The 13,002-nt window shown below is 50.3% G+C and overlaps 1 protein-coding gene across 7 annotated transcripts in view; it reads right to left on the bottom strand.

Moving 5' to 3' along the window:
* PITPNM2 (phosphatidylinositol transfer protein membrane associated 2) overlaps positions 1-13,002 on the bottom strand; it is a 165,468-nt gene that overhangs the window by 144,697 nt on the left and 7,769 nt on the right. The gene's annotated exons all lie outside the window — the stretch shown is intronic.

The following is a 13,002-nucleotide window of genomic DNA, read 5'->3' as shown; positions in this document are numbered from 1 at the left end:
CCAAATCTAGACTGTCTGCATGGGGTGGGGGGGACACATTATTTTGCACACCCACTTCCCAGCTCCCCTAGAGCTGTAGCACCTGCCCCGGGCAGGCCTGTCTCCCACTCATTTGCAGCTGTGGGGACCCCAGGCAGTTGGCATCTGGTCTTTGAAAAGGTATTTATCTTTCCACTCCCTGAGAGCAAGCGAGAGCCATAAAAGGCCATGCCCAATGTCAGGAGCACAAGTGTTTCATAGAGACAGATATCGTTCACATATGGCGACCAGGCCTGGTCACTAATGGACAGGGACGCCTCCCCCAGGAGCGTGAGAGCCCAGGATGCAGACATACTGCTGAGCTGCAGGCCTTGGCCAGGCCACAGGTGTGGACATCTCCCAGTGCCTGGACCAGGCCAGGTACTCCACAAACAAAAACAAGATGTGAGCCATCACAAGGCCCACTTGAGGTTCTAGCACAAGCCTGAGACTTCTGTTTGGGCACCATCTTAATTTTTTTTTGGCCATGGGGCATGTGGGATCTTAGTTCTCTGACTAGGGATGTAACCCATGCAGTGGAAGCATAGAATCTTAACCACTGGACTGCCAGGGAAGCCCTCCATTTTAATCATTTTAAAGTGCACAATTCAGTGGCATTGAGGATATTCCCAGCATTGTGCAATCACCATGGTTATTTCCAGAATATTTTCATCACCTCAAACAGAAGCTCTGTCCCCTCTAACTCCCACCCCCAGCCCCCGGTAAGTACTGTTCTCCTTTCTGTCTCTGAATTTGCTATCCTCGGCACCTCAGACAAGTGGAATCACACAATATTGTCCTTCTGTGTCTGGCTTCTTTCTCTTAGCATCATGTTTTCAAGGTTCATTCATGTGGTAGCCTGTGTCAGTGCTTTATTCCTTTTTTGGCCACGTAATATTCCATCGTGTGGCTATACCACACCGTTTCTTTTATCGATTTATCAGCTGATGCAATGGTTGTTTTCAACTTCTGGCTATTGTGAATAATACTGCTAAGAACGTGGGTGTATAAGTACCTGTTTGGTTCCCTGCTTTCAATGTTTTGGAGTAGAATAACCCAGGAGTAGAATTCTAGTAACATTGTTTTGTATGTGTAGCCCACATTCTATTAGCCCATTCATCAGTTGGTAACCAGACAGAGGAACCAGAGACCAAATCACCAACATCCGCTGGATCATCAAGAAAGCAAGAGAATTCCAAAAAAACGTCTACTTCTGCTTTATTGACTACACCAAAGCCTTTGACTGTGTGGATCACAACAAACTGTGGGAAATTCTCAAAGAGATGGGAATACCAGACCACCTTACCTGCCTCCTGAGAAATCTGTATGCAGGTCAAGAAGCAACAGTTAGAACTGGACATGGATCAATAGATCGGTTTCAAACCAGGAAAAGAGTACGTCAAGGCTGTATATCGTCACCGTGCTTATTTAACTTATATGCAGAGTACATCATGCAAAATGCTAGGCTGGATGAAGCACAAGCTAGAATCAAGACTGCTGAGAGAAATATCAATAACCTCAGATATGCAGATGACACCACCCTTATGGCAGAAAGTGAAGAAGAACTAAAGAGCCTCTTGATGAAAGTCAAAGAGGAGAGTGAAAAAGTTGGCTTAAAACTCAACATTCAGAAAACTAAGATCATGACATCCGGTCCCATCACTTCATGGCAATTAGATGGGGAAGCAATGGAAACAGTGAGAGACTATTTTTTGGGGGCCCCCAAATCACTGCAGCCATAAAATTAACATTTCATGAAATTTAAATTTCATGACTGCGGCCATGAAATTAAAAGACACTTGCTCCTTGGAAAAAGCAGAGACATTATTTTGCCAACAAAGTTCTGTCTAGTGAAGGCTACGGTTTTTCCATTCCTCATGTATGGATGTGAGAATTGGACTATAAAGAAAGCTGAGCACCGAAGAACTGATGCTTTTGAACTGTGGTGTTGGAGAAGACTCTTGAGATTCCCTTAGATTGTAAGGAGATCCAATCAATCCAGCCTAAATGAAATCAGTCCTGAATATTCAATGGAAGGACTGATGCTGAAGCTGAAACTCCAATACTTTGGCCAACTGATGTGAAGAGTTGACTCACTGGAAAAGACCTTGATACTGGGAAAGACTGAAGGCAGGAAGAGAAGGGGACAACAGAGGATGAGATGGTTGGATGGCATCACTGACTCAATGGACATGAGTTTGAGCAAGCTCTGGGAGCTGGTAAAGGACAAGGAAGCCTGGCATACTGCTGTCCATGGGGTCGCAAAGAGTCAGACACGACTGAGTGACTGAACTGAACTGAACCTGGTGTTGCTGCTTTCCTTTTTGCTCTTTGGCCATGCCACTCGTGGGATCTTAGTTCCCCAACTAGGGATGGAACCCAGGCTCTTGGCAGTGAAAGTGTGGAGTCCAAACACTGAATCACTAGGGAATCCCCAGTAACGCTATGTTTAATCATGTAAAGAACCACTAAACTGCTTTCCACAGTGGCTGCACCACTCTTCATCCCACCAGCAGGGGACAGGGATTCCCGTTTTTCCACATCCTCATCAACACTTGGTATTTTCCACTTTGGGAGACTAGTCAAGCCTGAGATGTCAGAAGAAGGGAAGAGACAAGCGTGCCCGGGGCCCTGGACATGGCCTGCTGGCGTCTGTGCACTTCAGCCTGCTGTCTCTGCGGGGCTGCACGGGTACAGGCAGAGAGTCGAGAGAATTCAGTTCTAGTTCCAGCACAGGTGCTTGTGGCTGTGTGACGCTGGACACAGACTTTAACCACTGTGAGCCTTAGTCACGTCCTCTGTGGGAACTGAGCTAATGCCCCAGGTGTCGCTTCCCACAGGAGGTGGGGCTGTGAATCTGTGAGAGCAACCGAAGGAAGAGTATTTTCAGAAACTCTACAGGGGGACACAGAGGTGGTAGAAAGAGGGGGGTGGGGTTAGCCTCCCTTGATAGATCGTTTCTGATCGTGTATGGAGAGGACCAGAATACGTTTCCTTCAACCTCCTCTTTGTCTGCCTATTCAAAAAAGTTTTTTGTTGTAATTAATTAATTACGTTTTGGGGGCTCTGGGTCTTCGGTGCAGCATGCAGGCTGTCTCCAGTTGTGGAGAGCGGGGGATACTCTCTAGTTGCGGTGCTTGGGCTGCTCATTCCAGTGGCTCCTCTTGTTTCGGAGCTTGAGGGCTTCAGTAGTTGCCGCACCGGGGCTCTAAAGCACAGGCTCAGCAGCCGCAGCACACGGGCTTCGTCGCCCCTCAGCATGTGGGAGCTTCCCGGACCAGGGACTGAAACTGCATCCCCTGCACTGACAGGCAGACGCTTCACCATTGGACCACTAGGGAAGTCCTCTTTCTCTGCCTTTGAATGGAGAAGCCAAAACATGGGGAAAAGTAGAAAGACAAAGAGGGAGTAGGAAGAACGCTAGGTGACCGACTGAGGGCAACCTTGCATCAGAATAATTACTGGGCACAGACACACACCCCAGTGTACAGACACACACACATACACTGACAGCTCTTGAGTCACATCATGGATTCAAAGTTTGTCTGAATCTCTATGTCACCAGATCAAGAGAAGCACACAGAGAGCAGGAATTAACAACCCAAATTTTCAGGGGAGGAAATGAAGGCCCAGGGAAGTAGGGTCACACACAGTCCAGTCCAAGTGGGGCCTCTGGACGCTAGTGCAGCTCAGCCAAAGCACCAGACAGCCATGGACACCGAGCTCCTCGCAGGGCCTGGGCCCATGGCTAGTTCTTCCAAAGCAGCAGCAGCATCTGTCTGTCTGTGTCTGTCTGTCTCTCTCTCACACACACACCCAGTGACTGAGGTCTCCACCGAGCAGCCAAGGCTACATTCCGGGAAAGAAACAGGACCCTTTTTCCTCTCACCAGCAGGAAAAGCACAGAGCCTCGTGGGCCCCCAGCCGGCATCTCCATAGTGACAGAATCACAGAGGCTGCAGGGCTAAAAATAAAGCTTCCACTTTCTGAAACCCCCGTCTGCTCAGCTCCAGCTGCACGAGGGCTTGGTGATGCTCTGTGGCCAACACCTAAACAGCGAAGAGGGGCCCTCTGCCCTGAGGACGGGGAATACACACCCAGGACACCAGGAACAAAACACCATCTGTGTTCCCACGAAAGAGTTCCCAAAGGTTGTCACCCACGGGCTCCGGGACAAAAGGGCTCCACGTGGGTCATGACAGCAAGCAAAAGGCACCCCAGCTTCCATCATGCACAAACGTCCCCACACACGCACAAGCAACCCATTCACAGCAGCCCTTGGGAGGCACCTCTTAAGCCTTGAAAGTAAGAAGTGTTCCTTTTCCAGAAGTACCAAGGGTTTGCAAGTTTTCCCACTTAAAAAAAGAAAAAAAAAAAGATTTCAAAATGCTTAGCTCCCCAGGCAGGCTCTCAAAAACCTACTTCACTGCAAAAATGGGTGCAGTGTATGGTAAATGGTCTAAAACAGCCATTTTGCCAAGGGCTTCCCTGGTGGCTCAAAGGGCTTCCCCGATAGCTCAGTTGATAAAAAAAAAAAAAAAAAAAAAACTGCCTGCAATGCAGGAGACCCTGATTTGATTCCCAAGTCGGCAAAATCCAAAATCCGCTGGAGAAGGGATAAGCTACTCACTCCAGTATTCTTGGGCTTCCCTGGTGGCTCAACTGATAAAGAATCCGCCTACAATGTGGGAGACCTGGGTTTGATCCCTGGGTTGGGAAGATCCCCTAGAGAAAGGAAAGGCTACCCACTCCAGTATTCTGGCCTGGAGAATCCCACAGACTGTAGAGTCTATGGGGTTGCAAAGAGTCAGACACAACTGAGCGACTTTCACTCTAACTTTCCCTGGTGGCTCAATGGTGAAGAATCCACCTGTCAGTGCAAGAGACGTGGGTTCAATCCCTGGGTTGGGAAGATCCTCGGGAGAAGGAAATGGCAACCCACTCTAGTATTCTTGCCTGGGAAGTCCCACGGACAGAGGAGCCTGGCAGGCTACAGTCCATGGGGTCAAGAAGAGTTGGATGCGACTGTGCACACACACAGATGGATTTTTTTCAGAGCCAGACTGCCTGGATTTGAATGTAACAGCCATGCGCCCTTGGGGTAGCCAGCTCTCTGCTTTGGGCCTCGGTTTTCTCATCTGCACAATGGGGTTAACTGCAGGGTGCCATTGAGGACCAGGTGTAGACTAGGTGCTTCAAGAGCTCAGTTATTCAGCTGCCTGGGGGTCCTGTTCTTGGTGGGTCAGCCTGAGAACCTGCTAGCAAGTGGACATTCCAACTGAGAGCAGCTTTTCAAGGGGCCAGCTGTGCATCAGCTGGAAACTCCCCATCTTAGCCAGCACTTTGCACACACTGAAACCCCGCCCGGCCAACTCTCCATCTACATGACCTTCTCCAAATCAACCCTCAGCCTCGGCTTATCTTCTAAATAATCTATAACATGGATCACAACGAACGATTTCCAGTATGATTATTAACTATATTACGGCTCATTTTAAACGGCCTTAAAATTCTCAAATAGCGCACAATGAATGCAACTCCTCATTAGTCACGCAGCCCTGAGTTAATAATTAAGCAGCCTTAATTGGTGGATGTGGAAAGGCATGGTGCAGCTTCCTAGGCACCACTGCACATGGAACCAGCCCAGCCCTATAATGGATTTCCTAAGTCAGCTCACAGAGCTAATTCACATCAAAAGTTAATTAGCCTAATGAAGGCAAGTACGACTTAGTGACTTCCAGCCTGATTCTGCTCTGACTCAGCCACCCCAGGAGGCTGCCAATGCCATCCTCCTGGCTTCGATTTCCTGGAGCTCCAAGGAAGGGGCCCTGGGGACGGTGCTTCGGGGAACCATGTGTTCCTGGCTCCCCGACTGCGATCAGCTGGGAGTCAGCGAGCACTCAGAAGGCCACAGAAAGGCAGGATGCACGTCCTTGTGGAGTTCGTTCTGGAATCTCTGCAAGGAAGGGAACTTTCCAGCGAGTGGAAGTCATAGGTGAGCCCCAGCGAGGCAGAGGGCCAGGCACCACCAACCTTCATAACCTGTGACTGGTGAAGACCAGGACTGTCCCCTGTCCCTGACCAGGAAGATTGCAGCTCACGTATGCAGGGCAGCTGACAATCCACAAAACTCCCCTCTCATTCAGACTCTAGCTGGGTCCTCCCCTGGGAGGGAGCATCCCTGGATGGATACAGAAACCAAGGCCCAGAAAGTCGTGATCATTAAAGGCCACTCATCTTGGAAATGGTACAACTCAGACCTTCCAGACCCCCAGGCCCTCCTGGTCCAGCCGTCTTTCACTGTTCCTTGTTCAGGGGAAGCCAAATTCAACATTTCCCTGGCCCAGAAACAGCCCAAGAGTCCATCAACAGAAAAACAAAAGGTGGTCTGTCTATACAGTGGAATGTTACTCGGCCAAGAGAAGAAGGAAATTCTGACACGAGCTACAACGCAGGTGAATCTGAAGGACATTATGCTCAGTGAAACAAACCAGACCACAAAAGGACGAATACTGTATGATTCCACTTATTCGAGGCACCCAGAGAAAATTCACAGAAACAGAAAGCCCAGTGGTGGGTGCCAAGGGCTGGAGGGAAGAGAAAGTTGCCGTTTACCGGGGACAGAGTTGCAGTTTGGGAAGAGGAAGAAGTTGTGGACAGGGATGGGGGTGACGGTTGCACAATAGGATGAATACACTTAATGCCACAGGACTGTTTGCGGAAAAATGGTCACGGTGGTAAATTTGACATTCTGTGTATTTTACCACTCACACACAAAGAAATGAAGTACTGATACCTGCCACCGCATGGCTAGACCTTGAAAACATTATGTTACACGAAAGAAGACAAGACCAAAGGTCACACAGTATAAGATTCCATTCATTGGGTGGCCAAAAAGTCTGCTTGCGTTTTTCTGTAACATCGTATGGAAAAAAACCAAACGGATATTTTTTGTCCAACCTAATATTTGAAATAATCGGAACAGATAAATCTATAGAGGCAGAAAATAGAAGAGTGGTGGCCACAAGCCAGGGGAGGAGACAGAAGGGAGGATGACTGCTGATGGGTGTGGGGCCTCCTTTCGGGGTGCTGAGAATACTCTAGAATGAGACAGAGGCGGTGGTCAAACAGCACTGCAAACATAGCAGGTGACAATGAACTGCACATTTAGAAGTGGTCAGTTCTCTGTTACATGAATTCCACTACAAATTTTTAAGAAAGTCATGAAACAAAATCCCCCATTCTCTCCTTCTGCACCCATCTGCCTTCCCCCTTCCTGCATCCACACCCTCACCCAGTGCTCTCATTTTCTGCTGGGCATGTGTCCAGCGGCCGTTCCTGGCCCTTTCATGCGCTGCACACCCTGGAACCTCCATTTGCCCTCTGCATCCAGCCTGAGCACAGGCAGAGGCTTGGAATCCTCCTGAGTGCGTGTCCTTCCGAGCAGGTTGGATTCTAGAGAGAGCAGGAGAAATCTGGAAGGCAGCCTCCTGGGAGAGCAGGTGGGCCAGACCTCCTTCCCCAAGTTTCCTCCCGTCAGAGTCTTTGTTAAACCCTCTTCTTGGACTTCTCTGCTGGTCCAGGGGTTAAGAATCCTCCTGCCAAAGTAGGGGACAAGGGTTCCATCCCTGATCCGGGAAGATCCCATGGGCCTCACGGCAACTGAGCCCAGGCTCTGCAACCAGTGAGCCCAAGCACCTAGAGACTGTGCTCCGCACAAGCGAAGCCACCGCAATGAGAAGCTGGTGCGCAGCAACAAAGATCCAGCATGACCCCAAATAAAACTTAATTAATAATAAAATCCTCTTCCAAGTTCAGAACCAGGCAAGGTGCTCCAGGAAGCCAAAAAGGCATACCTCGGCCCTGCCCCTGGGAGCAGTGCTGGCTGGGACGCTTGGACCCTAGGAGCCACCTGGAGAGGATGACAGTCCTAGAGTGGCCTACACAGTGTGGAGGGCCCCAAGGAAAAGCAGACCCTCTAACTCTTGCCCATCGGACCCCGGCCTGAGCTAGAGAATCCCACGGGGACCCACCTGCATCTCTTCTCTGCCTAGCGGCCACTGGGCCTTCTGCTCTCCCAGCTTGAGGGGACCCCAAGACAGAAGGCAGGCGATTGCAGTGCTGGTGGGAGACACAAAGCGCTGGCCTCTGCCTCCTCCCCTCCCTGCTGCTGGGTCTTCTCTAATGAGGGAGAGAAAGGGCAAAAGGGGGGCAGAAAGAGGGGAGAAACCCAGAACAAACTGACCCACCGCCGCTGAGAACCCAGAGCAGATGGTGAGCAGGGCCCACCCACCCTGGTGGACGAGGCCCCATCCACTCTGATCTGTGCCCTTTAAAAGTGCACCTGCCCCGCCCCCCCACACACACACACGGGCATCCTAATACAGCCGGTCTGAAAGCTGCTCTCACTTCAGGGAAGGGAAAGGCACCACTTCCCAGGACCTCAAAGACACACAACAACCCACAGGGCCTCTGACCACAGCCTCCTGAGTGTGTGGCTACAAGACTCGACAACTGGGAGCCCAGGGGGCCCCCAAGTCATGCCCATGCGGTGATCCCAGAGCACACTGCCCTATCTCAGGAATCTATGATAAATCCTGCTCTACATCCATGGTGCCTTTGGGCCTCTTTGAAGAACAAAAGCTACAGGACAAGAGAAATTCTGTTTTCTTCTCTGGGTAAAAAGAAAAGAAACAAAAATCTCACATAAACCTAAACTGAAAACTTCTGGGCACTGTTCAGACTGAACTGCATCAGGAAATACTCATGGAATTTTTGTTGTTGTATGGATCTTAGCTCCCCAACCAGGGATTGAACCCCAGGTCTCAGCAGGGAAAGCCATGAGTCCTAACCAATGGACCATCAGGCAACTCCCCTGATGGATTTATAAACAACAACATAACAGCATGGTGTGGGTCATGTAAGGAACACAACAGCATGAACTTGAAGAATCAAGGACCCTGGTTAGGACAAGAATCCTGGCCAGCTGTTAACTTGCTCTATGGTTGGCCCAAATCATGCCCTCCCTGAGCTGTACTGTGTGTGAAACGTGATAGCTGCAAGCACTGGACGCCAAATCAAGACCTCTTCTAGCCTCAGTTTCCCTACCTGCAAAATGGGCACAGCAGCATTTCTGGGTGTCAAGTGAAAAACAACAGGCAGAAGCTCTCTGGGCCATGGAAGGTGCTACCCAAAACATGGATGAATGAGAAGGGACATTTCCCTCTGGATCTCTAGCCACTGCCTCTCCCCAAATGGTCATCAGTTGGTCCTGAGTTACCTCCTGGCCACTGTACTGGGCACGGGGGACTCAAAGTCAAATAAGCCCAGGACCGTGAGCCTGCAGAGCAGCTAGGCTTGACTGGGGGATCCCCATTGTCTGGAGAGGGAAGAGTTGCCTTCTCCATGGGCAGGAATCTCAGGATCCAGAAAAGTCCACTATGAAGCATCAACCTGTCTGGTTATGTGATGGGTACCTTTATCAGCCTAAACCCTCCAAACACCATTCCTGTAGCTCTCAGGCCACCAAGACAAACTCAAGTGAACCAAACATCCCAGATTTCACAAGTCCGTCTCCCTCCAGTTCACAACCGCGTCTTGAGTGTCAAGTCTGCTCCCCATCCAGTCTGGGGTAGTAAGGTTTCAGGCAAATGGAAAGTCATTCCTCCTGAAAGATCAAACCCATGGATTTGTTTTTTTTCCCAACACTCCTTCCACTCGCCTATTCTCTTAAGATGCTGAATTCCTCTTTTCCCCTGCTGCTGCAAAGTCAGACAGCACATTCCTCAGGAAAGGGGACAGTCAGCCAGGAAAAATAACAAGGTAAAAAGAGACAGCAACGGGTGTGATCGGCGCTCTAAACCTTGGTACCTAAGGAGTGAAAGGCAGGCTGCGCTGGCCAGCTCTCATCGCCACAAGCTCACGACACTCGGTGAGTCATCGAGGCTAAGACCCGAAATAAAACCAGTGGCTTGGGAGCTCAGCTGAATACTGATGGAGGGATATGTTCCCTGCCTCCCCTAGCTACTCCTGGTGGCAAAAGCTCAGGCTGCATGGCCCCCAAGTATAAAAATTAATGAGCTCCTTTCCATACTGGGTTAATGCAAATCATGCTCTGGATCAATTAAATCGGCCACTTCAGAACTTTGCTTGGCTGTGTTGGGAAATGTCACAGGCGTGGGGGGAAAAAATGAGGTCTTAAGTTATGCATGTCCATCTGATGGCTCAACAAGGGGGAGTGCTTTCAGAACTCTGGAAGCTTTTGTTATTAATGGTGTTTTAGTGCTGGGTTCTTAAACACATCAAACAAATTTCCTTCAAACTGGTAGTTACGGACTGCCACGGGGAAGGCTGCAGGCCTCCCACCTCCCAGATGGCTCAACCACAATGAACGCGTGGCCTGTCAGATGCACAACACTGACGAACTAATTGAAATATGCTGCAGGAAGCCAACCCCAAATAAATGTGAAATAGTGGCTTCCTTACGCCAGAGCCCGCCTGCCGAATGGCCTCCCTGGCTGGCCCATCGTACCGACTGAGCGGTCCCCTGGCTCCGAGAGTGCCGCTTCTGTGTGGTTTTCAATGGACTAAAATGTCTTTTTTTTCCCCCATTGTGATTACCCGAGAAGGAAAAATTCTAATTGCAGAAAATGTTTGGTTTTCCTCCTTCTAATGGGAAAAAAAAAAAAACCCAGCAAGTGGAAAGTCAACTCTCACCAAGTGCCCAGAAAAGCAATTGTTGGCCCCTCAGGCAGGATGGAGGGGAGAAATGGACCTGCGGGCGATAAAGAGGCCTTAACCAGCCTCCAGAACTGCGGGCAGCCCTGTGCGGATGGATGCTGGTCCCTATTGGAACTGGGAATGGCCACCCTAACGTCCATCCCCGGCCCTTCAAGGTGGGTTTTCAAGGGGCCGTAAAGAGACAGCAGATGGACAGCCCATCTTCCACCTGCTTCACACAGGGCACTGGCGCCTGGTGGGCTCTCCGTGGGGCCTCACTCCTCGGTAGACCACAGCCAGGTGAGGCCAGGAGGCCACAGGGCCTGACTCGGTCCGGCAGGGCCGCAGCGGGAGGTAGCTCTTGCCCTGACTCACAGCACAGCAGTTGAGTCAGCCAGGCCCTACGGATACCTGGGGGGTAGTCCCCGGCTGCTAAAAGAGAAAATTCCATCCTTCAAGGGGAACCATCTCCAAAAAGGGAAATAAAGAACCTTGGAGAGAAGAAACAGCAATAACTCCTATGACTTCTGTACCAACTCTTCAAGGGGCACAAGCGACAGAACATTTTTGTAAAGGTGCCCAGGAATAAGAAAGCCAGGATTGGAGGCGTGGGGCCCCAGGAAGCCCCATGCTGGCCTGAAATGCCTCCTTAGGAGCATCATTCCTTTGGGTGACGGACTGCCCTCAGCTCCAACCAGCAAAGACCAGTTCTGTTAGATGTGAGGTTGCTCACATCTTCTGGTGTGCTGGAACAAGGGACCTCCTGTCTGCAGGCTGTGGAAAGGGGAAATGGGCACCCTTCTGGAAGGGGTACAGGAGGGCGAAAGGGGGAAACCTACGCCCAGATATTTCTCCTTCTTCTGGCACCCAGGACGGAGCAAACACAAGAAGCTGTGGTCCCAGCCTTTACTCACCAAGAATTACTGAGCATTGACGAGGAGTCCAGGTGGCACTAGTGGTTCAGAATCCACCTGCCAAAGCAGGAAAGTCGGCTTCAATTCCTGGGTTGGGAAGAGCCCCTGGAGGAGGCAATGGCAGCCCACTCCAGTATTCTTGCCTGGAGAAACCCTTGGACAGAGGAGCCTGGGGGGCTACAGTCCTTGGGGTGGCAAAGAACTGAACTCAGCTGAGCACACGTGAGGAGCCCTGTTCTGGATGCTGCAGACACAACGCCAAAGACAGCAGATGAGGTCCATGCGTGGGAGTGGGGGGACTGTGGCCACAAACAGGAAAGGCTCTCACAACAAATGCGATAGAGCTGAGGGGAAAGAACCACACTTGGGATCAGCCAGGGGTGGCTGCAAGTGTTGGCTGGACCCCAGCTACTCACATAAGCTATACCAGGTCCTTTACCTCTCCGAGCCTGTTTCCTTTCTGTTAAATGTGGCAACAGTCCCTCCTTATCGCTCAGGAATGTTGTGTTGTGGAACTACTTTGCATAAACAGTCAGTACCCATTATTCACGGATTCCGTATTTACGGCCCCTCCTATCTGGCTACAGTTTTACCTGTAACTCAGAAACTGAGGAGCGCGGTGCTTACTCGGTCTTTTGCAGACGCACACAGAGCAGGGAAAAACTGAGTCACCCTGCCTGCCTGAGCCCTGCAGAGGTCAAACAAGGCAGCCCCCTGCCTTTCAGTTCAAACTGTCAACAAATATCCTTTCTGTGGTCTGTTTAGTGCCATGGTTTTCACACTTCTGTGCTTTTTGTTAGCAATTTAACATGGCCTGGAGCATGAGGCTGAAGTGCTGTCTAGTGCTCAGAGCCAGGGAAAACCGTGATGTGCCTTATGGAGAAAACATGTGTGTTAGATGATCTTCACTAAGGCATTGAGTGACAGTGCAGTTGGCTGAGTTCAATTTAATGAATCAACTGTTGTTGTTTAGTCACTAGGTCGTGTTTCCTTTGCGACCCCATAAACTATAGCCCACCAGGCTCCTCTGTCCATGGGATTTCCCAGGCAAGAATACTGGGTGCGTTATCGCTTCCAGGGGATCTTCTCGACCCAGGGATCAAATACACAACTCCTGAACTGGCTGGCAGGTGGATTCTTTTCCACTTAGCCACCAGGGAAGCCCAATGAATCAGTAACATATATTAAGTAAGAAACACACATAAAAAGAGTTTTCTATTGGTCAGGGGACAAACGTTGTGGCCAGAGGCTGGCAGGAACCTAACTCTGAATTTCCCCAAAGAGCAGAACTGCCAGAACTGGACCTGGACTGTGTGCACGCATGACCTGGGATGTATTATATTACACTTGA

This window comes from Moschus berezovskii, chromosome 19 (genome assembly GCF_049115385.1).
Source record: "Moschus berezovskii isolate FMDL1 chromosome 19, NW_MosBer_1.0, whole genome shotgun sequence".
In the NCBI taxonomy this organism is placed as follows: domain Eukaryota; kingdom Metazoa; phylum Chordata; class Mammalia; order Artiodactyla; family Moschidae; genus Moschus; species Moschus berezovskii.
Note: the sequence above shows the minus strand (reverse complement) of the source record. Positions and strands in the feature narration are given on the sequence as shown.